We start from the raw sequence: 16178 nt of genomic DNA, 5'->3' as shown, positions 1-16178 counted from the left end.
AAAACTTGATTTCTCCAAACAAAAATAAACACATATGAAACTTCACATAACACATACTAAATACTAGCTTTCTACCAAAAATTGTCGAAAATTAAAACAAAATTTTTCGAATGACATTTTAAAACAACTTGCCTTTGATTTATAAAACACAAAACTAACTACATAGGCACTTACATAAACAAAATGAACAACTACTAAAATGGGATAGTTGTCTTTTTTTATTTCATTTTTGTTTGTTTGTTTGTTTTTTTGTATTTTTTTTTTTTGCTCACTTATTTTGTTTACCAAGAAGTTATACAAATATTACATCAAATAAAAATACAAAGCACAACTATATACAAGCTACAACTAACAAAACTAACTAACAAAGCTAAGAACGAAAACTTAGTAAAAGCTAGATTGAGATGAAATAGGAAAATACGTCTATATCATGGAGCAAGATGACATATAATGTAATAGCTTGACACGAAAGATCTCAAAATAGTAAGGTTCTAGTTCTTATTCCCTTCTTTGGAAGATCGGCATGCTTAATAAATAAGAAAACCTAAATACAACGATATACAAAAATGAATTGTAGTAGCGGTAATAGGGATCGAATCCACAAGGATTGGTTCGAATCAAATCTGTGTATTCAATTTCTACAAAATAAAAATATAAAATGATATGGGGTTTTGCAAATGTTAAATGCGAAAAAAAACTAATTCACAAAATAACTAAAATGAAAAAATATAAAATCTATAAAATAAAACGTTTCAATATTGGGATAAATCGCAATTTCAATTAATTGACTAATCATTATAATTTGGTACAATGGGTTTGATGAATCCTAATTTGGCTATAACAATATAAGAAGCCTGAGATCACCTAGACTTTTCTTAGTTAATGCAATGGTTAGAGAAATTCATAACACATTTTCTTAGTTAAAGTCACAATTTTCATAAAGCATGTAATTAATGAAAATTAACTAGCATTAAGATTTAAAAGTCGCCAAATCCAAGAGGAGTCAAATTGGTTTCACTACCATGTTGGAGAAAATATTTTCATGATTGTGTGAAAGAAAAACAATTACAAGAACCATTTGCTGCTTGTTAATATGAACATCTATTACGTAATCAAGAAATTAACCAACTAATTAAACATTCACATATCTAAACTCATGATTAAAGACATATGAACATAAATAGATGTTTTACTAGAAAATATTTTCATAAAATACCATCAAAACCACACAAAACTACTCCTAATCAATTAATTGTTCTATAGATTCACCCAATATTGAAAATATAAACTAACTATACATAGTAATGAAGACAATAAAAAGGATAGAAATTATACCGATATCGTTACGAGACGAAGAAGACAACGCTTCTTGAAATCATCATTTCTTGTTGCTCCAAAAACTCCATCCATAATCCAAGTATTAATACAAAAATGAACCTAATCTAATTACAACGATAAATGACTCATTAGCAAATTATGATAGTAAATCATAATTTCAATGTTCCAAAAATAAAACAAAGAAAAATAAAATGGACACACCAAAAACGCCCCATCCACTCTTCTTTTCTTTCTGTCGGCGAATGTAAAAATGTGATGTCATACATCCTTTTGTGCCCTTTTTTTCTCAGCCCCACAAAAACAATTAGATGGGCTACTACTCCAAATATGGGTTGTGAGAAAATTCATTTGTGGTGTCACAACTGGCAGATAAGGTCTAGGTTTCCTATTGATGTGCAATATAGTTTCTTTGTGTAGTAAAAATCAATGTCATTGTTATCTAAATTTATACATCCAAAAATTGTGATTCACATCGAAACTTCCTTTTATAGCCCAAAAACTTAACCCAATAAGCTATATCCACTTAACTTTGGGCCTTACCCCAAGTTTTCTCGATCCAAACCTCTTAATGGACCAAGATCTTCTTATTGGGCCCTAATGGGCCGGCAACCCTTCTAATTGATCTTTTGGGTCATGAAACCCTTATTGGGTCGTGAAGAATTATTTTAAAGCTTAATGGGCCGAATACCCCTATTAGGAAATTTTTTGGGCCAAAAAACTCTCTCATGGGCCTTCCAAGACCGAAAACCCACAAATGGGCCCTTTTGGGCCGAAAACCTTCACTTAGAAATTCATTGGACCAAAGACCATTCTTTGGGCCCTAATGGGCGAAAACTCTCTATTGGACTCTCACTCTAAATCAAAAATCCTTATTGGACCCAAACCCGTTTCTTTTGGACCTAGTATTGGGTCGAAACCATTCTTGGGCCAATCCAAGCCCAAAAACTCGAGCAAACCGCAAACCCATATTGGGATTAAGGAGTTCTCAGCTACCCATGAAAAACCAAGCCCATTCCCTCATTCTTTCCATAAACTAGATCGGTTTTGATAAAAAAGAAGAAGAAGATTACATTGGATAAAAAAAAATGGTGACACGTCATTAATATACAACAAATAACAATGTGGTTATCCTACATACTTCTAGGAGAAATGTGATTAACCACCAAGTAACAATGCATGATTCTCTCTCTCCCATCTCCTTCATCGGTCGATCTTCCCTTACACTCCCCACAACTCATTTTAAAACTCACTCTTATTCCTTATTCTCTCAAGCCCCATTGTTCCCTCAAGAAAAATTTTCTCACTCTTCTCTCCAAAAATTTGTGGGATGTGGGTGCATTCAAGAGGTTCTTTTCAAACCTTCATAATCTTGGTAAGTTTGTATCACACTCAAGTTGTTTTAATTCCAACTTACACTAAGATTATTCCTCAAACAACATCATTTTCGTGTTTTGCCACCTAGAACCATCTTGGTTTCGGAAATCTCCTCACGGAAGCAATCTAGGCCGAAAACCACCTCCATATTCCTCTTCAAAACCAAAAAAGTCCCAAGGTGAGCTTCATACCCCTATTTTCCGAGTTTTCTTTCTTTTGGGGGAGGATACAAGTCTAGTCTTGTGAATGATCTATGTATATTTGCTTGTATGTGTATGTTTTACATGTTATGTGTGTTGAAATGTTGTGATATGATGCTAAAATTTCCATAAACTCAAGATTCATCCAAGTCTTAAGTGGTTGGAAACAAGTTACCTTGTGTAACTTTTCATGTTTGGTTGATATGTTAAAAATGTTGTAGAATTCACCATGAGACTAAAGAAAACGTAAAAATGGACCCTATTTGTCAATAAAATGAAAAATGGGGGTATTTTTGGTCATTTTCGGTAAAGAATGACAATTTTTGGCAATAAAAGTAAAAATTGGGTTATTCTTGACTTTATGGTAAAATGGGCCGAAAATGGGCTTTTTAGTAAACATGGGACATTTTTGAACATTTTGGTAAAAGAGGGCAGAAAATGAGCTTTTTAGTAAACATCGGCCATTTTTGAACATTTTAGTAAAAATGTTCCGAAAATGGGTTTTATAGTAAATATGAGCCATTTTTGAACACTTTTGTAAAAATGGTCCTTAAGTGAATATTTTAGTAAAAATGGGTCATTTTTGACAATTTCGGTACTATTGAGCCATTTTTGACAATTTCGGTATTATTGGATCATTTTCGACGTTCTTGGTAATAATGGGCCATTATTGACATTTTTTATGATATTAGGCCACTTTTGGCATTTTAGTAAAATTTGGGCCTTTATTGACAATTTTGGTAAAATTGGGCTATTTTTTACTATAATGATAAAAATGAATTATTTTTTACACTTACTGTAAAAATCGCTATTTTTGTAACTTATAATTCATAGGTCGAAAATACACTCTAGTAACATTATTTATAACGTTAAATAATGGAATTCAATATTCGCGTAAATTTCCGTTAAGACTCTTATGAGACGCTCATTCACTCGTACCTACCTAGTGTACATAGTAAGTCATGTAGTTATAAATAAAGTCTTTGGAGGGAAAGCATGATATTGTGTATAGATCTATACAGGGTTGAGAGCCCCACACCTGAGCTGCTCGCTACAGCTAGACAGGCCGGTCTAGGGTGACAATTATCTTTAGAAACCGACGTCTAAAGAACGTCAAGACAGGCGCTCTCTTCATATTAGTATGGTTGTAACGACTTACATAAAGAATAAAAATGTTATATTTAAATTTACGCGATACATATACTTTACTCACGTTACTAAGTACAAATTTATGCATCGACTATTTTGCATATAATTTCACCACTCGGGTCTTAGGGTTTAAGACCACAATTTTTCTTATAAAAGAAAATATAGGATTTTCTGGGAATCACTCTCTATATTTTCAAACAAGACAAACAAAGAATACACATGCAATTATACATGATTTGAAACAAGACTTACAAATTATTTTACAAGAAAATGTTGGATTTTCTGAAGGTTTACAAATTATTATAAAGTTTTCTTACCAACATGATTATGAACTCACCAACATTATATGTTGACGCTTTTCAAAACAACTTGTATTCTCAGGAACTCAATAAGCAGGTTGGCAGCTAAGGAATTTTGACAATTGTTGTATTTTTGAATTATCATACATTAGGTTATTTTGGATGTAATTCGTAAACAAACACAATGATGTAAACAATGCATGTTGATATCATTAATGTATGATGATGATGGTTGCTATGTTTCATTTATATACAATTGATATGATATTACAAGATGAAGTCACCTGCCCCTGGACGTTTCCACTGTCCCGGTTCGGGGGTGTGACAGATTGGTATCAGAGCATTGTTTATAGTGAACTAGCATATCTAACCATACAAGATATGCAACTATAAATTCAATGGGACTAAAACACTCTGAATAAAAAAAATAAGAAGCAATTAAAAGTTTTTAGAAGAGTTGGACATAGCGGTTAAACCCAAGCAGTTATGTAATCATATTGGGGATACATATAGTATGATCAATTATATTTATTCAAAATACGACCAACATGTGTTTGGGAGTGATCGGGGTGGACAACGAATGTAAAAATTGCCAACCTAACACCCAAAGGATTAATGAATCAAACATAAACAATTAAAATACTATAGGAGTATTTTGGGCAGTATGTGAAACCTTCATTGTATTTTTCTTATACCTCTTTTTGTGCTTATATTATCGTATAGACGTTATGGCTGGTTTTCATCTCCCTGGAGATCCCTACTTCCCCAATCAGGGGAATGGGGGATGGCTCGAGGAAGAACCAGAAGAGGACCCAGAAGAGTTGAAGTTTGAGGAAGAAGATATTGATGAGGACATTAAGTAGGATGCGGAGAGCGATGAAGATGACTCAGACGCAGAGTTCGAAGTCATTGACCCACCCTACATGGCTAGGTTGCATGCGCATAGGATGGTCCCCAATGGCCTTATGCCCCCATGGGCCTACGACACCTGGAGATGGAGCAGCCGGTAGGGGCTGCGTCCACCAGTTGGCATGGAACAGGGATTTTGCGATCTCAGACATGGAGGGTCAGCAGACCGAGCCCTTCCAGTGATGGTCAGGCGGACCCAGGATATTGGTGAGCAGTAGGGATGAGTTATAAAACCAGAAAACCGGACCGGAAACAGAATTGAACCAGAACCGGAACCGGTATAACCGAAAAATGCTTAAACGGTCTGGGTATTGGGTTTCAAAATTACTCTTATCCGGGTTCCGGGTATTTCGAGTATTGGTCCAACGGGTCCGGTTAATCTGGGTTTTTGAACCGGTTTTGTTTAAAAAACCGGAACCGGGTTTATTGTGGAACTTATTTTCCATTGAAAGTACGAACTAAACCAAAATTTATATTTTCTATGTAACAAATTGATTTATGTACTATGTACATATAGTATATATAGTATAAAATTCAAGTTTAAATTTAAGAAAAACAAAGTATTTTTAAAGGAGTTTAAATGTCAAAATAAATAAATCAGACAACCACAATAATTATCGATAAATGCAAAATAAAACCCAAGTTTAACTAAAAAAAATAAATTGGGGGCCTATACGTTTCGCGAGTCTATTTTGCATGAGCACATGGCCTTACCAGTTGAGCGTAATGATATTTTTTAACCGGTTTTGTTTAAAAAACCGGAACCGGGTTTAATGGACCGGATACGGGTTTAGTGGGCCAAAGAACTGGTTTAGATTTAATGTGGAACCGGTATAGGAAACGGGTTTATTGTGGAACCGGAATATGACCGGTTTTCTTCTCCCTTGTTGTACTTGGGCGACAACAATCATCATAAGACTTCTCCGTGCTTCTCGGCGACTCCTTTTTTTAGCTTTCTCTGTGGACGATCGACGACATTTGAGGGCAATCAATAAAAACATTCCCGTCTTGTGCTTCAAATCCATCTCAATATTGAACTTCAAGTCAACAATCATCAAAACATCAACTTCCGTTCATTCCTAATTGAACTTCAAATCAATGTCCTACACTTAATTAAAGACCAATGGTGAACAATTGGGTAGATAACAATGAAGATACACAAGTAAGTTGTCAAGAATTTTGATTTCATGTGTTATGAAGTTTGTGTTTTTTTTTTATTTTCTTTCAAGATTTATGTTATCATGCGACAATGTATGGAACCAAATTGCTTCTGAAACTCTTTTTTTTTTCTTCTCTTACTTTGATTTCTGAAACTCTTTCAAGATTTATATTATTTTGTGGATATGTTACGTCATTAATTCTTGTTCTTGAAGTGAAGTAATTTTAGCCCTGTTGCCAAATAGAATAAACAGTGGGGGGGGGGGGGGGGGGTTGTGTATTGTGCAATGTGCAGTGGAGAAAAAAAGATTTTTTTTGTATTATGTATCGGTGTTCTTATTTTTCATTTCGAAAATGTTGTTTTTTTTTTCTTTTAACTATTTTTCTACTCCTATGCAAACTTTTGGAGAACTGGTTTGATTTTTAGATAAAAACACTAAGCCATTAGTTGATTGTTGAAATTTAATGGGCTGCTTAATTCGGTTGGTAATTTACACCTACCAACTTTCAAATTATAACACCTTTTAATTAACTTTTATAGCTATAAGGCCTTTTCATGTGAAGTTTGTCCGTTGTGGAAGCTAAAGTGCATGTACATTGTATCATCTATCAATTTGCAGCCTCTAAACCCCTTTAGCAAACCATTCTTTTCTCCAAATTACCAAAATACCCTTATTCTAAAATTATCGATATTGCTTCATAGAACTAAGCTCAAATTCATATCCATCCTGTGGGAATCACAGTTTTGCTATTACTTTCACTTTTAATTACTTTTTAATAAAAACTTCTATCAAGTATGTATTGTTTTATTTCACTGTAACATAATGTCTAATGTTCGTTTTTATATTTCTATTAGCATACTTGCTATTTTTGTATTCCATTTGAAAAACCAACAAACATTACAATTTAAAAAAGAACCAACTGGGGAGAATAGTGTTAGGACTTGGAAACACGACGACAAACGAATTAAAAAGGCTATGTTGAATTTGTTTGTAGTGGGTGGTCTACCTTTTAAATTTGTAGAAAATGAGGCATTTATTGAATACACAAACGCGCTAAATGGGAAGGTGGCTGTATCTTGTCGAACAACAATTTCAAAAAAAGTGTCACGTTATTATCAAGAAGAAAGAAATAAGTTGGTAACATTCTTATGTAATCCCCTTAACACGGTTCATTTGACCATCGATTCTTGGACAAGTCCGAGTAAAAGGGTGCGTTATATTGTTATTACCGCACACTTTATTGATGATAATTGGGAGACGCACAAACGGATAATCAACTTCAAAGAATTAGATAGTCAACAGGGAGAAGATATCGGAAAAGAAGTGTTGAAATGTATTCAAGGGTGGGGTATTAAGAATGTCATGACTTGTACTGTTGATATTGCAAGTTCTAATGACAAAGCAATAGAGTTTCTAAAAAACAAATTACCAAACTTGTACAATGAAGGAAAATACTTTCACATTAGGTGTATGGCACACATTATCAATCTAATTGTGAGAGTCGGGATGAATAAAAATGACGAGAGTGTTAAATGTTTGCAAGACGCTGTAAGATATATTAGAAAGTCCACACAACGGATTGCTCTATTTAAAAAGTGCATGAAAGTCGTCGGGGTGGAATCAACCAAATTTTTGTGCAACGATTGTACCACTCGTTGGAACTCAACCTACGACTTATTGAAGATCGCAGTGGATTTAGAAAAAGTTTTCTACGAGTATGAAATGGAAGGTAATTTTTTTTCTGCATTGTTGCTGAATTTTTAGCCCTATTCAAACTGTCATATCTGCTTCGTTATGAGTCCGTTCGGGCTGATTTTTTTTAAAAAATTGTAGTTCACTGTTTGGCAATACGTATAGACTCTAGAAACACCTCATTTGCATATGTATTGAGTCATTTACAGCCCCCTAAAATGATATATCAAATCTGTTTTGAATCTGTTACAACATTATTGCAGAATTTTTAGTTAACTTTAAATTGTCATATCTACTTCGTTATGAATCCGTTTGGGCTGATTTTTTTTTAAATTGTAGTTCACTGTTTGGAAATAGTTATAGACTCTGGAAACACCTCATTTACATATGTATTGAGTCACTTAGAGCCCTCCAAAAATGATATATCAAATCTGTTTTGAATCTGTTACAACATTATTGCAGAATTTTTAGTTAACTTTAAACTTCGTTATGAGTCCGTTTGGGCTGATTTTTTTTAAATTGTAGTTCACTATTTGGAAATAGTTATAGACTCTGGAAACACCTCATTTGCATATGTATTGAGTCACTTACAGCCCTCCAAAAATGATATATCAAATCTTTTTTGAATCTGTTACAGCATTATTGCAGAATTTTTAGTTAACTTTAAACTGTCATATCTACTTCGTTATGAGTGCGTTTGGGCTAATTTTTTTAAATTGTAATTCATTATTTGGCAATAGTTATAGACTCTAGAAACACCTTATTTGCATATGTACGGAGTCATTTATAGCCCCCAAAAATGATATATTAAATCTGTTTTTTTTGGAACATTTTTTTTGATAGATCGTTCCTTTGCACGAGATGTGGTAACCCTCGAGAGTGAAGATTTTTTTAACTTGTCGAGCAATGGTCTCCTTTCTTGAGAAGTTCAAGGTCAAAACAGAATTGGTGTCGACGACTTCAAAACCATTGGCAAATCGGTTTTTTGGAGAAGTAAGTGGCATTTACAAGCATATACGGGTTTGGTCGAAAAACAAATATTTTTCTTCAATTGGGAAGGATATGATAGATAAATATGAGAAGTATTGGGAAGATTTTGAAATTTTGAATGACTACATGTACTTTGCGACTATCTTGGATCCGCGAATAAAGACATAATTTCTTAGACATGTTTTTGAAACCTTGATTAAGTACAAGATGCCAGAAAATAAACCCCTTTCCGAATTAGATATTACTGCAAAGGCTAAGTCTTTAATCAAGGATATTGAAACGATATTTGAGAACTTTTTTAATGGTTACAATACCAACTCTAATGTACCATTTGAAACCGATGGTAGTCAAGATGTCGTGCATATTGACGATGATGAAGACTTTGTGGGTGACTATTTTGTTCAATCGACAAACTCATTGGCTTCAAAGGAAACAGAATTAACACGATACTTGAACGAAGGACAAACCCAAGGCGTTAAAGACTTTGATATCCTGGTTTGATGGAAAAATAACGCATCTCGTTACCCAATTCTCTCGCGGATGGAAAAATGTATAATTTTAATTACTTATATTTTTTATTATAATGTAGTATAATTTAACTTTATATGTTTATGTTATTAGATCTTTTAGGCATTCAAATATCTACCGTGGCATCCGAGTCCGCTTTTAGTACAAGCGGTCGCATAATTGATAGTTACCGAGCAAACTTGTCCGCACCTATAATAGAGGCTTTGGTTTGCACCCAAGATTGGGTAAGGAAATCAAAGAAGCCGATTGTTGACAACATCGAAGACATTTTTAAAGATGATGACGTAGCTAAAGGTAATAAACAAATTCGTTGTTTTATCTAATAACAAAACATTGGTTATATTCTCAGTTTCACATTAATTTTTTTTTCTGGTATGTATTAGAGTTGGAAGACACCATACGCACCCAAAATGGAAACGGAAAACGACCGATAGATATTAATGAGTAGTTATATTCTTTTTTTTTTGTTGATAAATGATTATTGGTTTGTAAATGTTTGGTTTGGTTGATTAATGTTTTTGAACTTGACTCAAAATTTGGAAATTGAATTAAACGGTGGTGAAGAAGTAATGTTATTGTTTGGATTTTGGAATATTTGAATTTAGGTGGATAAGAAAATGCATTTGTTTGGTCAATGAAGATGTATACTAAATTGATTGTTTTCGTTTTATATGTTAGTATTCTCCATCAACGAGCATTCATTCAAATTAAATTTGTTAAACTAAAAGAAAAAATACATGACTTTCTTCCATGAGACTACCTAGTCTAACATTAAAAACAAATCAAATCAAAATTCTTAAACAATTAACAGCAAAACAATACATGTTCCTTGTCCTTGAACATCTTATCTAGTTAACACATCTTCGATCTCTATACATAAAACAAAAATAAACATATTTAGTATTGAAAAAAAATGCTACCAAATAAATTAAAAACACAAAGCTTATTACCTAGTTATATTATTCGGATTTTTGGCACACGTACGACAATGTTGATTAAGACTACTTGTACCGTGTCTTGATGGATCGATTTTAAGTGTAGCGAAGCAATACTTACATTTTGCTCGCCTTCGTTCAACCTCATCATCTTCTACTACCCATAATATATCAAAATGTAGCTAACATGTGGACCTTTCCTTCGATTCCAAATGCTAAACAAATAAGTAAAAAATCTTGATAGATTTAAAGCATGCAAAAAATAAATATCAAACACATAATTAATAGATGCATATATATATATATATATATATATATATATATATATATATATATATATATATATATATCAAATACATAATTAATAGATGAAAAAACAAGTATCAATTCCAAGTAAACCAATTTAATCATCCATGATAAAGCAAATGGCCTTGGAACAACTTTCATGATTTGATCCATAACTTGATGAGATCCATGCATGATTTCAATACACATAAGTAAACAAATAAATAAAAAAGATTTAAAGCATGAAAAAAAGTATCAAAGACATAAGATTAATAGATTCAAACAATTAAATGATAAAAGAAACATACTTGATTTGGGGATAACTACCATGAATGCTCTTAAAAATATAGAAATGGAAGAGTCTATTTATAGTGAAAACTTGCATGGTCATGGGTTATTAAATGCCTAGAAGTCTAAAAATTTAAGTCTCACCCATTTCTTCCCAATCATACATACTTATAAAGCTAGCATTTTTTCTTGAATCTCATGCATTTGAAACTCCCATGACTTTTCAATTTCTTTACAATAATATTATAAATAAGTTAAATAATGTTCTATAAACAAAAAAGGGTATTTTATTACAATGTCTTTATCCCACATCGATAGTGAGAGTAAACAAGAGAATGTTTCCTCTTCTATAAATAGGAAAGGTTGTGAAATGTTTCAAAGAGACCAAACCATGAGAACTTCCTCATGCCTATATTGGCAAGTGTCCAATTAACTTTTAGAATTCCAAAATTGGTTTTGAACCGAATTTTTTCAGGTTTAAACCATGTTTCAGTTAGAAAAAAAATTATGTAGTTGGGTATATTGAGTTGAACCGAAGCTGGATCAATTTGAACCGATAAAGGAATCGTTTTTCTTTCACAACAAACATTTGAAACTCCCATGATTTTTCAAATTATTTCTAATAATATTATAAATAAGTTACATAATTTTATATAAATATAAAAAAGCATCTACCTAAACCTAAAATTATAACTGTTTGAAAAATCACTTTGATTCAAAAGCACGAAATATATACAAACCGGATTTCACTAGAAAAAAAATATGTAGTTTGGTATATTTAGTTGAATCGGTCCGAGTTTGATCTATTTGGACCATAAAAGAAGCATTTTCCTTTCACTACATACATTTGAAACTCACATGATTTTTCAAATTGTTTCCAATGATATTTTAAAAAAGTTACATATTGTTATATAAATATAAAAAAACATCTACCTAAAAATAAAATTATAATTGTTTGAAAATTCGATTTGATCAAAAGCATGAAATATATACGCAGATTATATTTTATAAATGAATTCTTTTTATAATGAAGTTTTGAATCTTGAAAAAACATATAAACAACCTTTCTATATTAAGTACCTAACTGAATTTATGATTTTAGAATTGAACAAAAAGTTATTTAATAAGAAATTACTTTTTTGGATAGCAACTTATGAGATTATAGAAAAATTGAACTATTGAACAATAAAGAAAGTGTAAACAAGAGAAAGAGTGTTTTACTAAATAAGTTGAATAATGTTTTATTAACAAGAAAGCGTGTTTTATTACAATGTCTTCATCCCACATCGATGGTGAAAGTAAACAAGAGAACGTTTCCTCTTCTATAAATAAGAAAAGTTGTGAAATGTTTCAAAGGGACCAAACAATGAGAACTTCCTTATGCCTACCTTTTTAGGATGTTGAGGGTATTCTTTGGTGAGATTGTCTTTATTGGCAACTATCCATTTAAGTTTTAGAATCCCGAAAATGGTTTTGAACAAGATTATTTTTGGTTCAAACAGAGTTTCAGTTGAAAAATCATTATGTAGTTTGGTATATTGAGTTGAATCGGTCTGAGTTTGATCAACTTGGACCGATAAAGGAAGCATTTTCCTTTTGGCACATACATTTGAAACTCTCATGACTTTTCAAATTGTTTCTAATATTATTATAAATAAGTTACCTAAACATAAAATTATAATTGTTTGAAAAATAAATTTGATTCAAAAACACAAAATATATATAAACCAGGTTTCAAAAGAAAAAATGTTATGTAGTTTGGTATATTAAGCTGAATCGGTCCAAGTTTGATCAATTTGGACCGATAAATGAAGCATTTTCCTTTCACCACATACATTTGAAACTCCCATGATTATTCAAATTGTTTATAATAATATTATAAGTTACATAATGTTATATAAATATAAAAAAATCTACCGAAACATAAAATTATAATTGTTTGAAAAATCACTTTGATTCAAAAGCACGAAATATATACTCGATTATATTTTATTAATGAATTCATTTTATAATGACATTTTAAATCATGAAAATACATATAAACAAACTTTCTATATTAAGTATCTAACTGAATTTATGCTTTTAGGATTTAACAAAAATTTATTTAATAAAAACTTGATTTTTTATAGCAACTTACGATATTACTGAAAAATGGAACTATTGAACAATAAATTTTTTGAATAACGTTTTATTTTTATTATTTAATATTTTATTTAACAAAATGAAATTATTGGCAAACAAAGAAATGAGTTTAATTAAAATGTTTTCATCCTACATTGATCGTGAGAGTAAACAAGAGAATGCAGTATCCTCTATAAATAGAAAAGATTATGAAATATTTTAAAGGGACTAAGCCATGAGATCTTCCTTGCATCTAACTTTGTAGGACGTTGAGTATATTCTTTGGTGAGATTGTCTTTGTCGATAAGTACCAATTAAATTTCAGAATTTCGAAAATGATTTTGGACCGTATCTTTTAGATTTGGATCGAGTTTAATAAGGATTCGAGTGTCTTCTGGCTGAGTTAGACAAACTTACTTCCATTAGAGGCCGAGTTTAAGCAACATGCCGAGTATTTGGTTGTGTTAGCCAAGTTTTACAACCCTGTATGTAATACAATTTAAAGTTTTAACCTTATAAAAGATGTCACTATTATCATATGTTCTACATAATTATGGTAATATTTATGATACAAAACATTTTTTTTACTATTTAAGATAAAAAGTTGTCTCTATTATTATATGTTGTACACAATGATAAAATTTAAGATAGATAAAAAGATATCTCTATTATCGTATTTTCTACATAATAATAATATTTAATATAAACGTTTTAATTTAATATGAAATTATTATTTAATAGATAACAATAACGATTTATTTATTTTCAAAAATTAATTTTTTCTATTTTAATCATATTACTTTGTATATGCAAAACAACTTTAAGTTCCAACCTTATCTCTTATAATATAGTTCAACATAATAACAATACTAAAAATCATTTTATATATTTTTTATGAAATTATTATTTAATTGTTAATAACAATGATTTAGTTATTTTTAATATAAAATATTTTTTTATATCTCACGCAACGCGCGGTCATTCGCCTAGTTCAAGAAAATTGACTCACACCTTTCAAGTTTGAATTCAATATCTATACACTCCCATATGTTTGTGACTTGCATTTGTTGTCAATCTCGATTGTTTTTATTATAACATATATGAAATCCAATTATGTCATGCTGCTAATTATTTACTTAGGATAGAGCTTTTTAGTTATGCTTATTATGATGACAGTTAACACATTAGCACATCAATTTGTGCGATCCAATTCAATATGGTGGGCTCATCCAAAAATAAACATGTTATATTGCGAAAGCTGCCTAAAAAAAAAACTAGCCATTTTTTTTTATTTTGTTTCTACCGTTTGAACTTTGCAGTAAAGAAAAGAAATATATAAATTGCATTCCGTATAAATTGCAGCCCCCAAAAAATATTATAAATCAGTAGCTTGTTGCCAAAAAACAAAATATTTTTTTTTTCTTTTCATAACATGTTATTTTTCCATTTTATATGAGAAGCTAATATGTAATTTTTTTGCATTTATATTTTCAGGTTTTCGGGTCCATCCGGGTCTAATACACAAAATTGGTTCCTATTAGTAATTTTCGGTTCCAACCGGTTTCATATCCACTTTACCCGACCCGATACCCGGAACCGAACCGGAACCGATTCTCGTATACCAGTCCGGTTCTCGGGTCTTATAATCCGTCAATTCTGGTTTGTGGGTTTTCCAGTCCGGGTCCAATCGGGTCGGGTTTGGACCCACTTACATCCCTAGTGAGCAGGACCAGACGACCGCCGATCAGATGGATGTGATGAGAGCCGCGGTGGAACGCGTAGAGTGGCAGACCCAGGAGATAGTGCGAGACTACCAGGAGCGGCAGGCCGTACTCGAGACGAGGATGCGGGTCACCAAGCACCAGCTAGCTAGGCTCCAGGGCGCTTCTTCCTCATCATCAGCACCACCAGATTCCTCCTGCCGTAAGTAGGACCTGTCCTACTTACCGCTACTATCGATAGGACCCTTCTTTCTTTTACTTTATGTATGTAGGACTGACCCTACGATTAAGTGATTACACTACTCGTAGAGTCGTTATGCTGGCATGTTTTCATTTTTCTCTATGTACTGCAAAGGCCAATTTTCATGTATTGTACTAAGAAATTCATCATTAATGAATTAGTTCTGTGTTTTATTTGTGATGTTGTTATCTGCTATGTTCTCTCTCTTTATTTATATTTGATATAATACAATTCAATTATAAGTACACTCGAAACACCATAACCGTTAGAAACAAAATAAATTCATAAACTCATCGCCATTCCTATCTCATAGCAGGAAAATGTCACGAAGATATATTCGCAAGAACACTACAACACCACCACCACCGCCACCACCACCAAAGATGGACTCTGCTGCTTTCCAGGTGGCTGTTTTGGTTGCGGTTACGGCAGCCTTAACACATATCAACCAGGGAAATAACGAAGGTGGCAACGGGAATGGAACCAAAAGTTCCAATCACGGTGATCTTCAAGGACACCCAAAGGCTTGCAATTATAAAGATTTCACAAATGCAAAACCGAGACCGTTTAACGGAAGCGGAGGGGTGATAGCCCTCACTCGGTGGTTTGAGAAAATTGAATCGGTCTTCGAGATCTGCAGATGCCCCGATAAGAGCAAGGTGAAATTCGTTGCCTGTATGATTGCTGACAGGGCTTTATCGTGGTGGAACGGCCACATCAAAGCCCTAACTCTTCCAGTTGCAAATTCCATGTCATAGGAGGATCTTAAAACAATGCTGCTAGATGAATACTGTCCCCAAGGCGAAGTACAAAAGCTTGAGCAGGAATTATGGAACCTGACCGTGCAGAACTCCGACATCAAAATGTACATTGCCAGATTTAGTGAGCTGGCACTTTTGTGCCCTGGAAAGATAACATCAGAGGGAAAAAAGGCCAAACGCTTTATTT

The sequence above is a fragment of the Lactuca serriola genome, chromosome 5 (assembly GCF_051521515.1).
Source record: "Lactuca serriola cultivar US96UC23 chromosome 5, Lser_US96UC23_V15, whole genome shotgun sequence".
Lineage (NCBI taxonomy): Eukaryota > Viridiplantae > Streptophyta > Magnoliopsida > Asterales > Asteraceae > Lactuca > Lactuca serriola.
The sequence above is the reverse complement of the archived record's forward strand: the minus strand, read 5'-3'. Positions refer to the sequence as shown.